The 17,104-nt window shown below is 42.8% G+C and overlaps 2 protein-coding genes across 3 annotated transcripts in view; both read right to left on the bottom strand.

Annotated features, from left to right (window-relative positions):
- The window catches only part of LGI2 (leucine rich repeat LGI family member 2), a 52,094-nt gene extending 47,818 nt beyond the window's left edge, over nt 1–4,276 (bottom strand). Inside the window, exon 1 of the mRNA XM_073342379.2 lies at nt 4,201–4,276. The gene's annotated coding sequence lies outside the window, so the exon portion shown is untranslated. The remainder of the gene's footprint in view (nt 1–4,200) is intronic.
- SEPSECS (Sep (O-phosphoserine) tRNA:Sec (selenocysteine) tRNA synthase) overlaps nt 3,654–17,104 on the bottom strand; it is a 63,316-nt gene continuing 49,865 nt past the window's right edge. The window contains exons 11-12 of one of the 2 annotated variants that reach the window (XR_012158702.2): nt 16,099–16,223; nt 3,654–5,897 (exon numbers count right to left, since the gene is read on the bottom strand). The gene's annotated coding sequence lies outside the window, so the exon portion shown is untranslated. The remainder of the gene's footprint in view (nt 5,898–16,098; nt 16,224–17,104) is intronic. The other variant, XR_012158701.2, reaches the window with a different exon arrangement.

The raw sequence follows: 17,104 nt of genomic DNA, 5'->3' as shown, positions 1-17,104 counted from the left end.
ATATATATGTACCCCCAGTGTCACAGCTACAGAAGATCTAAGTATGCAGACCTCATCAGTGGAAACATGGCTCAACTCCCTTTCTTATCTAGTAGTCATTTACACTTCATGACAACTCCACGGGTCCCCAAAACAACTGTATCTGCAACACTGACAGCTGAAAAAATACAGAGCCTAATGCTCCTCATCTACTCAGGAGTAATTCCATGGATTTCAGCTGAGTTACTCCTGATTTACCCCAGTGTAGCTGGAACGATAATTAGACCCACAGTATCTGCTAGCTGCAGGAGCATGTCATACTGAACTAGAGAGTCAATGAAAACATGGAGTCTATCAGTTTGAATTCCGGACCCAATGAACTCAAAGAGTATTTGGGTTTAAGTCAAAAGACTGTAGCCACCAGAGTTATCATACATCCTAGCATCATTTTGCCTTTCCTAGAGATGCTATATTCTGTGTAGCTTCATTTCCTTACATTTTCCCTCCACTTTCCAAAATAAAGAAAAATTTATTTTTGTGAAGATAATTTGGAGTGAATGATTATATTAGACCAAGTGCACACCATTATTATGGCAAGGGAAACACCAACAAGTACTCAAGGATTTTGAATAGGGACAACAGTACCTGGCTGGATTTGCAGCTAAAGCCATGGGCATGGGAATCTCATTCCCAAAAGATATTGCCAGGATGCTGGCTGCAGCCAACTGGAGTAAAGGGAAAGCCCAATGACCAAGGGACAAGGCAACTTGGTGCGGGGCAGGAGGTGAGAAGGTAACCATAGCAAAGAAGTAGTTCCAAAAGTGGCTCTACCGACATTGATAGCATGGGTTGGAAGGGAACAACTTATCATGCAAGGAAGTAGGGTTGAAGGAAGATCCTCGTGGAGGAGCACTTGTTGGAGGAGAAAGAGGTGTATGTAATATTGACTTTAATAATTGTTAGCACAATTCATTGGTGAAGCTGTAGATTGGAAAATGTTGTTTGCTTATTCCCAAGTAAGCCTATGAAAAGAGAAGAGAAAGGTATTGCTGCTATGATCTGTTAACAGTGACAAGTTATAATGTATGCGTCATGCCCCTGCGTATCTCAAGACTGTAGGTTCTACTTCAGGGCAGAACTGTTCAATAATAGGGAATTTAACCCAGTGTCAGCTAGGGCTCTAATTCCTTAGACACACCAGTTAATCACATGGCTTATTAACTTCCTAGGCTTTTGCCAGCCTCAGTATACAGTTTAAACAATACTCTTGGGATCCTCAGTACATCTTGACACCAAGTAAGTGAACCTCTGTGATATTGGGCCCTTTTACTTTAATGTCACAGAAAATCCAAGTTCCTCTGTTCCAAAGAGACCAGACACATACCACTGGTCAAATCCTCTTTAGATCTCCCTCCTGTATCCAATTGGGCAACAGTCAGTCCAATCCTGAAATAAACTTACGTAGGCTTTATATATTGAATGAAAATGAAGGAGGAGATATTTTCACAATGCTAAAAATACTAAAGACTCAGATAGGCAAAGTCTATTATCTTATCAAATTTCTGTTCACCGTAACAAGGTCTTATAGTTCAGCTTCTGAGGCTTACCCCAGCTGTGGCATTGTGACACTTGGTACTTCAGAATAGCACACTGTAACCCCCACAATCACCACTTGTAAATGGTTATGATATTTTGTACAAAGAATGCCTTTTAAGGTATCCTCTGAAAAATCATGATTCGCCGAAACTCACTGTTCTGTCAAAATATGTATAGCATCATTGTATATTGAGTTATGAGATTTTGCTATATGGTTGTTATTGAAATACAGTATGTTGAGAGTCTGGGGGATGCTCACAGATACTTCTCCAGTGGCAACAAAGTGGGTGACCCACACCCAGACTGGTGTTAAGTGACTATCACCAGCCATTGACCACTAGGGGAATTATAAATATGAGATTTACAATTCAATAAAAGACAGTTGCTCAAGCTCTGCACTATGGGGGATTGCTCAACTCTGTAACTCATAAAGGTATCAGGATATGTGATGCTTAACTCCATGGTGTGAGCCAATATTTGTCCAGGCACATGAACTGAGAGTCTAAAATAAGGGACAATGACACCATGAGTTTACCTCTCTCTTCCCCCACCTACTCTGAAGGCAACAAAAACGTTTGGAAGAAAAGACTTTGAACTGGGGAGATTGGTCCCAGGCTGAGCAGGGAATTCAGCCTGTGTATTAAGAACTGTGAACTGTTTGCAATGCCTAGTGGGCTGAGAAAAACTGCTTGATTCAAATCTTGCTTAGTCTGATAACGTTTAGGATTTAAACCGTGATTTTACCTTTTATTTCTCATGTAACCAACTCTGACCTCTATGCCTAACACTTATAATCATTTAAAATTTATCTTTCTGTAGTTAATAAACTTATTTTAATGTTTTATCTTTACCAGTAAATTTGTCTAAAGTGTTTAGGGAATCTGCTCAGATTATAAAAGGTTGGGGCATGTCCACCATCCTTTTCTGAAGTAGCAAACTAATTAATGAGCTTGCACTGATCAAGAAGGTCTGGAACAGTGTAAGATTGTACATTTCTGGTATGCAAGGCTGGTGCTGGGCAGATTTGCTGGTATCTCACTGTGTATAGTTCATGAGAGGCTGTGAGAGCCTGTATGTAACTTTGGGTGTGCCTTCGTGTGCTAATGGCTATGTGACAGCGAAGCCTGAAGGGGCTGCTGGTCACTAGCAGAGCAATGTGAGAGGTACTCTGATCCAGAGAGGTAAAGGGGACACAGTGGTCCCACAGTCCAGGTTGTACCCTGGGGGTTGTCACAGGTATCTCGAGGTCCTTCACCTGGAAGACAAAGTCCTTCCCTTTAAAGATCCAATCTGGTAAAAAGAACCTTGTTTCCTTCTGCTAGGCAGCTTTTATCCATAATCCTGCCATGTGACCATTCTGACTCTAGGGTTCACAGGGGACTGGGGGGAGGTCCATGAGCCAATTCTTTGGTGAAGTAATCCTGTGCGATTCCTCCCTGGGTGGGTGTTTCCCCTTCTACACTGTCCTCTAAACTGGTTCTACCTGCTGTGTTGAGAATCAAGGCATTTCCTTTGGACCTGAGGCTTTTTAATGCTTATTAACTGACCACTCTCTCCTGCAAAGGGGTGTAGCCATTTCTGTGGGCAAAACTCAGCAATGATTAATGGCTCATTATTATGAGGTCTGTGCCAGCCATATGGAAGTTATGTAACACACAGGTACAGATATTACTCTTAACACGAGAAATGGAGAGATTAGCACATGAGTATTACAGTCATTCAGTCACCAGCATTTAGGAAAATCCAAACACTATTGCATTTTACTGCAATTTTAACAACTTAATAATGTTCTACCAGCATTAAGCCTGACAGACTCTTAGTTGATACGTAGACCTAGACTCAGTTTGCCTAAGTCCACAAAGTCAGAAGTTTGTAAAGATGGGATTCTCTCTTTGCACTCTATTAATAATGCATCTTGGATTGATTTTAAATAAGACAAACAGCACTGGGGAAATATGTAGTCTTGAATGTAACAGACAAAGACCCAGTTTGAGATCTGATCCTGACTTCAATTAGAGCAAGAGAAAGCACAGAGAGGAAGAATGCTACTCTTATGTCTATTAATTTTGTTAATGTGTTTGCAAAGGACTTACTTGCTTAAACATTACAATGTAGAAAACAAAAATAAATATCTATGTAACCCTTCTGCCAGGCCAAGTTGATAGCAGCAAGGGCCGGGTTCAATACACAGGGGTTCCCTCTCATTAAAGCAAATGCAAAACTGGCTCGAGCCCCCACCCAGTGACCTGGGAAAATCTTACACACCCCCTGGGCGCCTCAAGGAGGCAATACTTCCCCTCTCGCAAGCACAGAGTCTTGGTGTAGTAGAGAATCTTTAATAACATGAGGCAAACAACATCAGCATTAAATTGGGGAAACACCACAACTAGTGTTCATTAACCAAACCATGAACACTGACCCACCCCAGAAAATTTGGGCCACATCCTTTCCCTCAGGCTCTTGAGTCCCAGAAACCAAACGTCTCTTGAGTCCAGCAATCCACAAATCACCCAAAGTCCAAAAAAAGTCCAGCCCCGGAGTTCAAAAGTTCACCTGCAGAGTGTTACTCCCCAATCTGGCTAAAATGTGCCTGGGTGTGGGGGAAAGAGGTAAGGGGCACCTTACGTGTCCTGAAGCTGACTGCCCCACAGGGCTCTGCTCCGCTCCACCACGACCGGCTCCGCTCTGCACAGCTCACCGTCTCACGACCGGCTCCGCTCAGCTCGCCGTCTCACGAACACACCGCTGTCTCACGACCGGCTCCGCTCAGCTCGCCGTCTCACGAACACACCGCTGTCTCACGACCGGCTCCACTGCACACTAGATCTTCCGGCTCCCCACTACTTGACACAGTGCTCAGTGATTTCAGCTCTCAGTGATTTCAGCTCATAGTAGTGGGAGCCTTAGTGCTGGTGCACTATAAGGCTGAAGTGAATTCAGCACAGTACCTGTAACAAAACTCTTAATAGACCCAAAATTAGCTCTGACATTCCACAGTGGAGAGAGACAGAGGTGCAATTGGTGCTTCAGGCCCTCACAAAGGAGCCTACACCACCAGGCACTAATACCTGTCTCAAGTCTCTCTCAATTCACAGAGTTTTGGAACCCATGTCCCTTGCCTAGTGAGTGCTACTCAGTTGATGGTGAGTCCTCCATCATAACAAAAAGGCCAAGTACAGTTCCAAGCACAGTTCCCATAATCAGGGTACTAACAATTTATTCTTCCCGCCCCAATAACAGAGACACTGGGGATCCCACAGCAGCCAAAGTGACGATTTGGGCAGTTATGGCCTCATTCTAGGCGGGGTGGGTGTGCGTATGCAAATGAGATCAGCCCCTGAAGTTCTTTTCCACAACTTGCCACACCTCACCACCAGATGTCAGGGTGGAGCCCACCCTGTCTCTGCTTACATCCTCCCCCCAGCTGAGAATTTGGCATCCCGACAAATCATACTCCCTTTATACCAACTCATTGATTTCCTCCAAAAGGCCTCAGAAAGCCCACTTTGGCTTCCACAATCCTGTGTGCTAAATGTATTGGCTCCTCACTAGTCACCCCAGGTGCATCATAAGTTAACCGTTTTACTGGTCTTATCACCCTGTCTCGTCTATTGAGAATCTCGGTTGCCGAGGTAAGGGGAACGTCCTCTTGATTGATGGATGGAGAGGCTTCCTTTGAGGGTCTCTTGGCTACTGGCGTAGGCCCCTGCACTCCTAGTTCTAACGCGGGAGGGTCCAAGGTGCCCAGGACATCCTCTACCTGAGTGTCTCCACTGGCCAATAACCTGTGTGTGTCATCACACGGGGGTCTCATCAGCGGCACAGGGGTGTCAGAAAGGGGCCTAAATAATTCCGCCATAGGGTTTAGGGTGGAAAAGGGAGAACTCTCATTTGGTTCAGCTGGTCGAGACTGAAATCTTGTCTCCATCCCAGGATACACCAGGGTTGTGTCTTCCTCCTCAGACTCACTCTCAGATGTGCAGAATAGGGGTAAGTTAGCTGCAGGAGGCTCACTGTCTCACGACCGGCTCCGCTCAGCTCGCCGTCTCACGACCGGCTCCGGACAGCTCGCCGTCTCACGACCGGCTCCGGACAGCTCGCCGTCTCACGAACACACCGCTGTCTCACGACCGGCTCCGCTCAGCTCGCCGTCTCACGAACACACCGCTGTCTCACGACCGGCTCCACTGCACACTAGATCTTCCGGCTCCCCACTACTTGACACAGTGCTCAGTGATTTCAGCTCTCAGTGATTTCAGCTCATAGTAGTGGGAGCCTTAGTGCTGGTGCACTATAAGGCTGAAGTGAATTCAGCACAGTACCTGTAACAAAACTCTTAATAGACCCAAAATTAGCTCTGACATTCCACAGTGGAGAGAGACAGAGGTGCAATTGGTGCTTCAGGCCCTCACAAAGGGGCCTACACCACCAGGCACTAATACCTGTCTCAAGTCTCTCTCAATTCACAGAGTTTTGGAACCCATGTCCCTTGCCTAGTGAGTGCTACTCAGTTGATGGTGAGTCCTCCATCATAACAAAAAGGCCAAGTACAGTTCCAAGCACAGTTCCCATAATCAGGGTACTAACAATTTATTCTTCCCGCCCCAATAACAGAGACACTGGGGATCCCACAGCAGCCAAAGTGACGATTTGGGCAGTTATGGCCTCATTCTAGGCGGGGTGGGTGTGCCTATGCAAATGAGATCAGCCCCTGAAGTTCTTTTCCACAACTTGCCACACCTCACCACCAGATGTCAGGGTGGAGCCCACCCTGTCTCTGCTTAGCCCACCCTGTCTCTGCTTACATCTATAATACAAAGACTTATGCTTCCTTCCCAAAGCTGACTCAATTGGTCAAAATATAAATTGCATTTGGTATTTGCCCACCATAGGTAATCATTTAACCAATGAGACTGTCCTACATGTATCAATCCATCTCTTCAGGAAAAGCCTAGGAATACAGATGTCTAGGACTCCTGAGAGATTTTTAGATTAAGGTTTTATAAATGATAGATGATAAATGATATAATGCTCCTGAGGGTCATTTAGACATAGCTTCAGTTTCTTTGTATTTAAAGCTCAATGTGCTTACTTAGTATCATTAATAATAATAAACTTTTATTACAGCAGCGCCTACAGACCAACCAAGAACAAGGCATCGTTGTGGTAGTCACCGTACAAGCACAGAGTAATAGATGGCTCCTGCCCTGAAGTGCTTACCGATAAATATCGTACTTGTTCATTTGACTGTATGTTACCTTGTTATTTTTTGTAAGAAGTTAGAGGAAAATGAAATTCCTGCTAGAGAATCCTACTTATGGAAACCCAGCAAGAATGTGAGAGGATTGTTGGGAAATATTGTTAGGGTTGTATTAAGGCCTACAGTTAAAGTGTTCCATCTTTGCTTCACTTGGATTGATTCCTCTTTGCTTGACAAATTGCACTCGGAATGCTCCGACTGATTTGCAGTTCAAACAAGTGTTAATTTTAGTGTAAGAAGCCTCTGTGAAGAGGCTTTAATTAATGTCTGTCAGAAACCACAGTCCTCAAGCAACATAGTGCTGAGCACCTGCAGCTCCCATTGGCTTTAGCAGAAGATACTTTGGGGGGTGCACTTCTTAGGGTCAGGCCCTATTTCCACAGACTTTATTAGTGCGCAATTGGATTGTTTGAAGGAGCTCACAACTGCCAGTCCTTTATCTCATACCTTTGTTAGCTTTCTTTCATCTAAAACCCGGCTAAATAAAGGGCACAAGCAACAGTGAACAATTCTGTTGGGACTTGTTTGTTCATGGTCTGCCAGTGGAAGTAATCAATATTCTACTTATGTTACACTCCATTTATGATCACAACTTTACCTGAAATGCAGAGCGCACATTTTATGTGTCTCTCTACAGTATGCATGTATATTGTTTACAAGGCTTGGAAGAAAGATTGGCCTTTGGAGGTTTCTTCATGTTTGATGTCTTTTGAATGTTATTTTTTGTTATTTTCATATGCCTTAGAAAATGTCAGGGCTACATGGTGATATTTTAAAGGTTCTTCTCTGTTACAGCTATTTGTTTCAAAAGTGAAATCTCAGAGAAAATCTTTGGGTGTGGTTGGAACCAGAATCATTTAAATGCTCTGATTTTGTGGCATTAGATTTTCTAAGAAAACTGTTCGAACTGAGCATAAATTGTTAGTAGCTGCCTATTTTATTTCCCCAGAAGCATTTCTTAGGGAATGTCCTCTCTTGTGTGTTCATGCAAGTTGTATGTCTTCTGTGGCTTAAACCCATGAGCGGCAGGTACCGAAGGCAGGGAAAGGCTCCACCCCCAGACCCCTTCCTGCTTCCCAGCACCGTGCTGTGGGGGATTCTTCCCCCCATGGCCAGGTCCCAGGCTCAGGCTGGGGCTAATAGGGGCCAGCCTGCGCTCCGGGGCTGGGGGAGAGGGGTCACGCCACCTGCCTGGCGCACGGGGGGGTGGGGGGCAGGACGGCCTGGGGGGGAGGGGCTGGCAGCCACGTGGGGGGGCCTCTGGTCTTCGATGGGAGGGAAGGGGCCTCAGGCTAAAGGGGCGGGCTGGGCCAGGGGTTAGCTACCCAAGCATAGGGCTCACCCGCGGCCCATGCTTAAACCTTTGCAGTGAAATTGAAAGTGGAGCTCCATGCAGCTCTATATTTAAAGGGAAATCAACACCAGTGCACTAGAAAACAGATTACTCTCCAACGAAGAATATATATGTATGTTGTTCTGGACTCCCTAACCTGTCAAACTTGGAAGAGGAAGATCTACTATGAGCTTCAGCCGGATAGAAAATGAATGAGTTGGGTTCTGATGAAATGGTAGTATTGGAAATGTTCACTGTCAAAATGTTATTTCCAATTGGTTACATCTTGAGAAAGGAACGATTCCTCTGAAGAACTTATATGATCTAACAATACCTCTATTCCTCACAGATGAGTTGTTTGGCTAACTTTACAGGAGCTGTATGAGCATTGCTGAGACCAAAGAGTTAAACTGCATAACGGACAAGGGGTCATTCAAATAATATTGCAGGCATTCTTTAGGTTCTCATGAAAAGGGCCTAATGGCAGCAGTGGAAGCAGACATATTCTGTTTGTGCATATCCAGAGAACAGGTAGCTGTAGGGTTAATGGCAGTGTCGTATTACCCACGTTGATCATCCTGAGCCAGAGGGAATTCACAAGGTTATGCATTTTCCATTGTCCATTTTGTCCTGGGCCTACACTGACATAGCCAAAGGGACTAGTTATAGTGTAAAGCATGAGATTGGGAGTCAAACACTCCTGTATTTTACTCCCATCTCTGCTACACCCTGCCTTTGGCTTTGTACTTATAATCCTATTGCAAACCTTATTTAGTTCTGCCTCACATCACTCTATGAAGTAGATAAATATAATTACCCTAATTTTAGAAATGCAGAAACTGGAAAACTGAGAAGTTAAATCATTTGCCTGAGGTCATCCAGCAAGTAAATACCAGCACCAGTATAGCATGCGAGTGTCCTGATGCCCGGACTCATGCCTAACCTACTAGACCACAGTGTTCCCTCAGGCTCATCACACACTTTCTAAGCCAGAATCTCAGCTGGTGTAAATTGACTTCAATGGAGTGATGCCAGTTTACACCAGCTGAGGATCTTGTCATTTGTGGCTCAGTTTCCTGTCATAATATATCCTTAGCACTACACAGAAGTGCTAAGGGGAATAATGTTCCCAAACCAGTTCACTGCAGTCCACCAGCAAGCGTTCCATGGGCTAACAGTGACCCACTGACCACAGTTTGAGGCCTGTGTTGCACTAGACAAACATGCAGCTTGTCCAGGAGGGGACACACTCCCCATACAAATGGACACAGACTCCTTCCACCTAAGGTTAGATGTTTACAAGTGCACATTTTCAAGAAAAAAAATTGCTTCTCTGTTTTTTGCATACTTCAACACAAAAAATGTCCATTTTCCTGAAATCTTGTAAAACCAAATACTTATGGGGCTTCAAGATCACATGAAATGAAATGGCAGAATGTTTCAGGCATTTTTTTGAAAACCATTTTGGGGGTCTGTTTTGCCCATTTCTGATATCAAACACTGGGAGTTCAGAGGCCTTTCTGAAAGGCCAAACTAAATAAGACACTCATTGATACTAGCAACTTATCTGAATTTGAACCAGTGGCCTGACGGTCACCCTGAGATACTGAGTTTCTTCACACCTGCACCAAACAGAAAATATAATGGTATAATCAATCTGTTGATCTAGGTACTGTGACAAAGTTCCTCCTCTGCCTTGGTGGGTCCTGCGCTTATTGGCAGATTTGCTCGCCTCAGAGGTTCATGGCAGCCCTCAGTTTGGCCACTTTCGTGACTCAAATCTGCCGTTCACTCAGTTAGCCTCATCACTGGCCAGCATGGGGAAAAGGAAGAAGAACAATCCCCGCAGTCTCTGCTGATCCACCTAGTGGATTGGGAAAAAGGCCAGAGACCTTCCCCTCTGGTGGAACCCACAGTCCAGGTCAACTCCTCCAGTATCAAGTAGGGTGTTGTGGGGGATGGAGGGATGGGGGGAACCCGGGCCTGCCCTCTACGCCGAGTTCCAGCCCATGTCCCTGTCAATTGCAACTGTCTACAGTGGCTCCTGTAACAGCTGCGTGACAGCTACAACTCCCTGGGCTACTTCCCCATGGTCTCCTCCCAACACCTTCTGTATTCTCACCACAGGACCTTCCTCCTGATGTCTGATAATGCTTGTACTTCTCAGTCTTCCAGTAGTATGCCTTCTCATTCTCAACTTCTTGCGCCTCTTGCTCCCAGCTCCTTGCACGCACACCACAAACTGAAGTGAGCTCCTTTTTAGATTCATAGATTCATAGATATTTAGGCCAGAAGGGACCATTATGATCATCTAGTCTGACCTCCTGCACAATGCAGGCCACAGAATTTCACCCACCACTCCTAAAAAAGACCTCACACCTATATCTGTGCTATTGAAGTCCTCAAATTGTAGTTTGAAGACCTCAAGGAGCAGAGAATCCTCCAGCAAGTGACCCATGCCCCATGCTACAGAGGAAGGCGAAAAACCTCCAGGGCCTTCCAATCTGTCCTGGAGGAAAATTCCTTCCCGACCCCAAATATGGTGATCAGCTAAACCCTGAGCATATGGGCAAGATTCATCAGCCAGATACTACAGAAAATTCTTTCCCGGGTAACTTGGATCTTACCCCATCTAAAAACCCATCACAGGCCATTGGGCCTATTTACCATGAATATTTAATTACCAAAACCATGTTATCCCATCATACCATCTCCTCCATAAACTTATCGAGTTTAATCTTAAAGCAAGATAGATCTTTTGCCCCCACTACTTCCCTCGGAAGGCTATTCCAAAACTTCACTCCTCTGATGGTTAGAAACCTTCGTCTAATTTCTAATCTAAATTTCCTAGTGGCCAGTTTATATCCATTTGTTCTTGTGTCCACATTGGTACTGAGTTTAAATAATTCCTCTCCCTCTCTGGTATTTATCCCTCTGATATATTTATAGAGAGCAATCATATCTCCCCTCAACCTTCTTTTAGTTAGGCTAAACAAGCCAAGCTCCCTGAGTCTCCTTTCATAAGACAAGTTCTCCACTCCTCGGATCATCCTAGTAGCCCTTCTCTGTACCTGTTCCAGTTTAAATTCATCCTTCTTAAACATGGGAGACCAGAACTGCACACAGTATTCCAGGTGAGGTCTCACCAGTGCCTTATATAACGGTACTAAAACCTCCTTATCCCTACTGGAAATACCTCTCCTGATGCATCCCAAGACGACATTAGCTTTTTTCACAGCCATATCACATTGGCAGCTCATAGTCATCCTATGATCAACCAATACTCCAAGGTCCTTTTCCTCCTCCGTTACTTCTAGTTGATGCGTCCCTAGCTTATAACTAAAATTCTTGTTATTAATCCCTAAATGCATGACCTTACACTTCTCACTATTAAATTTCATCCTATTCCTATTACTCCAGTTTACAAGATCATCCAGATCCTCCTGTAGGGTATCCCTGTCCTTCTCTAAATTAGCAATACCTCCCAGCTTTGTATCATCTGCAAACTTTATTAGCACACTCCCACTTTTTGTGCCCAGGTCAGTAATAAAAAGATTAAATAAGATTGGTCCCAAAACTGATCCTTGAGGAACTCCACTGGTAACCTCCCTCCAACTTGACAGTTCACCTTTCAGTAGGACCCGTTGTAGTCTCCCCTTTAACCAATTCCCTATCCACCTTTCAATTTTCCTATTGATGCCCATCTTATCCAATTTAACTAATAATTCCCCATGTGGCACAGTATCAAACGCCTTACTAAAATCTAAGTAAATTAGATCCACTGCGTTTCCTTTATCTAAAAAATCTGTTACTCTCTCAAAGAAGGAGATCAGGTTGGTTTGGCACGATCTACCTTTTGTAAAACCATGTTGTATTTTGTCCCATTTACCATTGACTTCAATGTCCTTAACTACCTTCTCCTTCAAAATTTTTTCCAAGACCTTGCATACTACAGATGTCAAACTAACAGGCCTATAATTACTTGGATCACTTTTTTTCCCTTTCTTAAAAATAGGAACTATGTTAGCAATTCTCCAATCATACGGTACAACCCCTGAGTTTACAGATTCATTAAAAATTCTTGCTAATGGGCTTGCAATTTCTTGTGCCAATTCTTTTAATATTCTTGGATGAAGATTATCTGGGCCCCCCGATTTAGTCCCATTAAGCTGCTTGAGTTTCGCTTCTACCTCAGATATGGTGATGTCTACCTCCATATCCTCATTCCCATTTATCATGCTACCATTATCCCTAAGATCCTCTTTAGTCTTATTAAAGACTGAGGCAAAGTATTTGTTTAGATATTGGGCCATGCCTAGATTATCCTTGACCTCCACTCCATCCTCAGTTTTTAGCGGTCCCACTTCTTCTTTCTTTGTTTTCTTCCTATTTATATGACTATAGAACCTTTTACTATTGGTTTTAATTCCCTTTGCAAGGTCCAACTCTACTTGACTTTTAGCCTGTCTCACTTTATCCTTACATATTCTGACCTCAATAAGGTAGCTTTCCTTACTGATCCCTCCCTTCTTCCACGCCCTATATGCTTTCTGCTTTTTCTTAATTACCTCTCTAAGATGCTTGCTCATCCAGCTTGGTCTACAACTCCTGCCTATGAATTTTTTCCCCTTTCTTGGGATGCAGGCTTCCGATAGCTTCTGCAGCTTTAATTTAAAATAATCCCAGGCCTCCTCTACCTTTAAACCCATAAATTCTTCAGTCCAATCCACTTCCCTAACTAATTTCCTTAATTTTTGAAAGTCAGCCCTTTTGAAATCAAAAACCCTAGTTGCAGATTTATTTTTGTTAATCCTTCCATTCAGTTTGAACTGAATTAGCTCATGATCACTTTTTAAACCCAGGTGCCCTGATTAGCCTGCCTGTCTTAACTGATTCTGGTAGCTTCTTGATTGGCTGCAGGTGTTCTAATCAGACTGTCTGCCTTAATTGTTTCCAGAAAGTTCCTGATTGTTCTGGAACCTTCCCTGTTACCCTACCCAGGGAAAAGGGACCTACTTAACCTGGGGCTAATATATCTGCTTTCTAGCACTCTCCTGTAGCCATCTGGCCCGACCCTGTCACAGTACGTATATGGCCGTTGATCCAGACAAATCAACAGAAGTTAGGAACCTAAGTCCTTTGTGGATCTGGGCCCTTGACACTAAAGAATCTGATACACAACTACGTACTTTAAGTCCAAACCACTCTTCATATAGATGAGGGCAAAACCAGAAAAAGCAAACGTAAAGACTCCAGAATGTTGTCTACACTAGGGTTTTTGACAGAAAATTCCACTCTTGATAACTGAATCAGTGATATCGATTCTGGGAGCCCTTGTATAATGGCTCTCCCACTCCATGCCATTTTCAGCAATGTGTCACTGAAACCCACCCAGAGCAAGTCTATTCAACACAGCGCTGATAAAAGCTGCAGTCTTAGGAGCCTTGCTATCTTAGGGCTCCCAGGATTGCTAAACACTGGTGCAGCTGGCTCATGAGAGAGCAGAGCACGTCTCTCTTCTGTTAGTCCACATCTGAACTGAACACAAAATGACAGCTGCCACCAGCAGACTTTTAGAAATGTAAAGCTGCAGTATGCAGAAAAACAAAATCATAAGTTCCATAGACTACAGTTATAAAGCTCTGCCTAGAATAGTTACAAAACTAAAATGTTGTACATGACAGCAACCTACTAAATTTAAAAAAAAGGAGAGAGGGAGGATAAGAAAATTTCTCTTAAAAAAATAAGCTGTACTTCCCAATGTGTTTATTCCAGAAACACATTTATTGTGAATATGCAACTGTTCTCGCTCTTGCTGAGAGAACTATATAGATCAGTGCTATGCTGTCATTTTGACTAAGAGACGGCCGCTGCTGCAGCAGAGTGACGGCTGAAAAGCTGCATGATGACTGATTCCAGGAGTGGTCTTAGCTCTATTTCAGCTAATGAGAAACCTGCGCTCTCATAATAATACAGTTCATTCCACTTTTGTTGAAGTGCTCTCTTCTAATTGGTCATTTAATGGTTTGTTTGTTTGTTTTTATTAAATCAGGAAATATGGGTCAGCGTTCCAGCAAGCTGATATCCGGGCAATAATTGTCACGTATAAACAAAGAGTTGCTTATGCTCAACACAAATGCTGGAGAGGAAAAAAATTAATGATCTTATCAGGTAAAAACAGGTGCTGTGGTCACATCAAGGTTGCTAGCTATGAAAAGAACTCTCTAAAAACTTAACAGTGGAATGTTTCTAGCAATATATTGGAGTGTTGTGCAGATAATGTGCTCAGCTTCCTGGGGAAAGGAATGCAATGTGTTTTACAAAAACTAACTGATGTTAATGGCAGAGCATGGTGGACGGGGAGAAGGATGTTTGACTTCTATGTCCTTTGGACTAAAATGTAAACGGTGGGTCTAATTCCCCACTCCTTTGCCCGTTGTGCAGAGTCAGTGCAGCATATATATTAAATGGTATCAGATCAGAACAGTTGACTATTGCAATGGTGTAAATGACTATACAAGCTGCAGGGCAGATATGAATCAGGCCTAATGAGTGCAGGGTTAAGTCTATGCCACTTTGTTCTTGCATAACAGTGCAGTTATGGTGACCAAATAAAAATGGCATCTTTTAACTCAGCAGAACTGTTCCCTGAGTGCATTCTGAGTCACATCTACTTGCTTCCATGAGAAAAATACATTTTAATTATCTTTTATTCCTGGTAGCACTGCAGAACGATCACATCTACAGGAAAGAGCTGAACTCTTTTCTGGCTCACACATCAACAGAATGTAAACTAAGTTCCAACTGCCCAATTCTGCCCTCAGTTACACCTGTATAATTCTACTGAAAGCATTAATGTCAAACAGGTCGGAACTTTTGCTTCCTAAATCTTTATTACTGATGATGAAGCTTGAGCAATAAAGAACAGTTTGTCCTGTTGACGGAAAACAACAATTCTTTGCTTGTAAACTTAAATAAAGTCTGACCTAGAAGTCACTGACCTACAGTCATCATGACAGCTCATGGTTTTCAGAGTAGATCTTCACCTTAAGGAATGGATGAAAATCACAGACAGCTTTATCCGAGTCCAGCTGAAGTAAGTGGAAAGACTCACATTGACTTCAGGAGGACTAGAATCAGACCTAAGATTCCAAGCAACATAATAGGCTCAGAATCCCAAGCCACTGTCTCAGAGATGAGAGGCATTGGTGGTGGTAATCAAGGTATAAAAAATTAACATTGTAGACTGGTGCTGTCTTTTCCTGAAAAATAAGGTGCTGCATTGATATAGCTCATAGATTTGACATTCAGATGAATTTTTCTAAAATAAAACAAAAAAAGTGAATATTGCAGTTTTCACTGTGTAGAATACAAGCTGGAGTTATAATAGTATCAATTATATCATTATTAAAAACCATTTCTGTATTAAAATCCATTTACTGATTATAAACCCTAAAAACTGCTGGCACCATATGCACATGGACCTGCTCCCTTTAAGTGCATCAGTCAATTTCATGCCTATTAAGTTCTGCATCCATGGGGATGGTAATATACTGGTAAGCATTTTTTTTTTCCTGTACCGTAGCACTGCAAAGTTGGCTCAAAAAAACACAAAGAACAATAAAAAAAAGTCAAAGAAAAATACAACATTATTGGAAATAAAGTTGTAGCATTTCCTAAAATTGACAGGTGGACACTCATTCTGGTAAAATAAACAAATATGTATTAGGCAGTATTTACTGGCTCTAAAAAAGATAAATATTTATCATGATGTGGTATGGTGTTATTATAGCTATTTATTCAAATCCTGCCAGAAGATTCTCTGCTTCTACAATGCCACAAGAAGCATGTCAATTCCAGTGCAATTTATATTTTATAAACATACACTCTCTCTCTCTCTCTCTCTAGATATATACATATAAAAACATACCTTTTATCATCTTGCTTGTCTGTTGCTCACTAGTCCATTTCTCTGGTACTTTCTAAAATTGCAATGACGAGTGCGATGCAAAACCATAAACTAGATAAAGCATTGTAACGTCACTGCTGGAGCATCTAGAAGAGGGAGATGGACTGTGAGAGATTGTTGGAGAGTTTTGTATTTAAACAAGGGTTATTACACTATATTGTAAGAAAGCTTATAAAAATACTTCTATTTAAATCTGATAGGATGGGAAATCCTTTCTTGTCTATCTACATTCCTCTTTTTGAGCATATCAAGGGCCAAACTGAGAGCCCTTTGCTCACACTGGTGAGCCCTCTTACTCCCACTAGTGGTTCCATTGACTCCAGAAGGCTTACTCATGGGACTATTATTAACAATAATTGTGTTTATTGTTGGTAGTGTTTATTATGGTAGTACCTAAAAGCCAACAACGACTGAGGTCCCATTGTGCCCCCAGAGTAACTCTCACCAAGTATTCACAATCTAGTACTAAACATCATCATTTGTTTGTTAGCCCATTATCAAACCAAAATGCTCAGATACTGAGCTCTCTCACTCTGCTGTCAGACGACTTTTCCCCTGCATCAAATGGAAGCCAGCAGTTCTGAAGTGACAAATTCAACTTGGGGTGTTATAGTGATGTAACGCATGTGACTTCAGTCCAGTTATTCTGATTTACAGCAGTATGGGCAGAAAATGAGACCCTAAGCATTTTTGACAGTTTATACATAGCAAGAACAACTTCACAGGTCAACTTGTAGAAGAGTGGACTGAAAAAAAGGGTACAGTCTACATTTAAACAGCTGACAGCAATGGAAGGTGCCATTTGCTTTTTAGCCACAGATTGGGTACAATCGGGTAACTACAGTGGAAGCTTTTTCACACTAAACTAGCCATCACCTCATAACCTATCAGGAGACCTTCCTAAATCTACTGCTAGGAGGTACCATGCCTTTATTCTCATATTTCTGCTAAAACATTTTTTTTCACA

The sequence above is a fragment of the Lepidochelys kempii genome, chromosome 4 (assembly GCF_965140285.1).
Source record: "Lepidochelys kempii isolate rLepKem1 chromosome 4, rLepKem1.hap1, whole genome shotgun sequence".
NCBI lineage: Eukaryota > Metazoa > Chordata > Testudines > Cheloniidae > Lepidochelys > Lepidochelys kempii.
The sequence above is the reverse complement of the archived record's forward strand: the minus strand, read 5'-3'. Positions and strand labels throughout refer to the sequence as shown.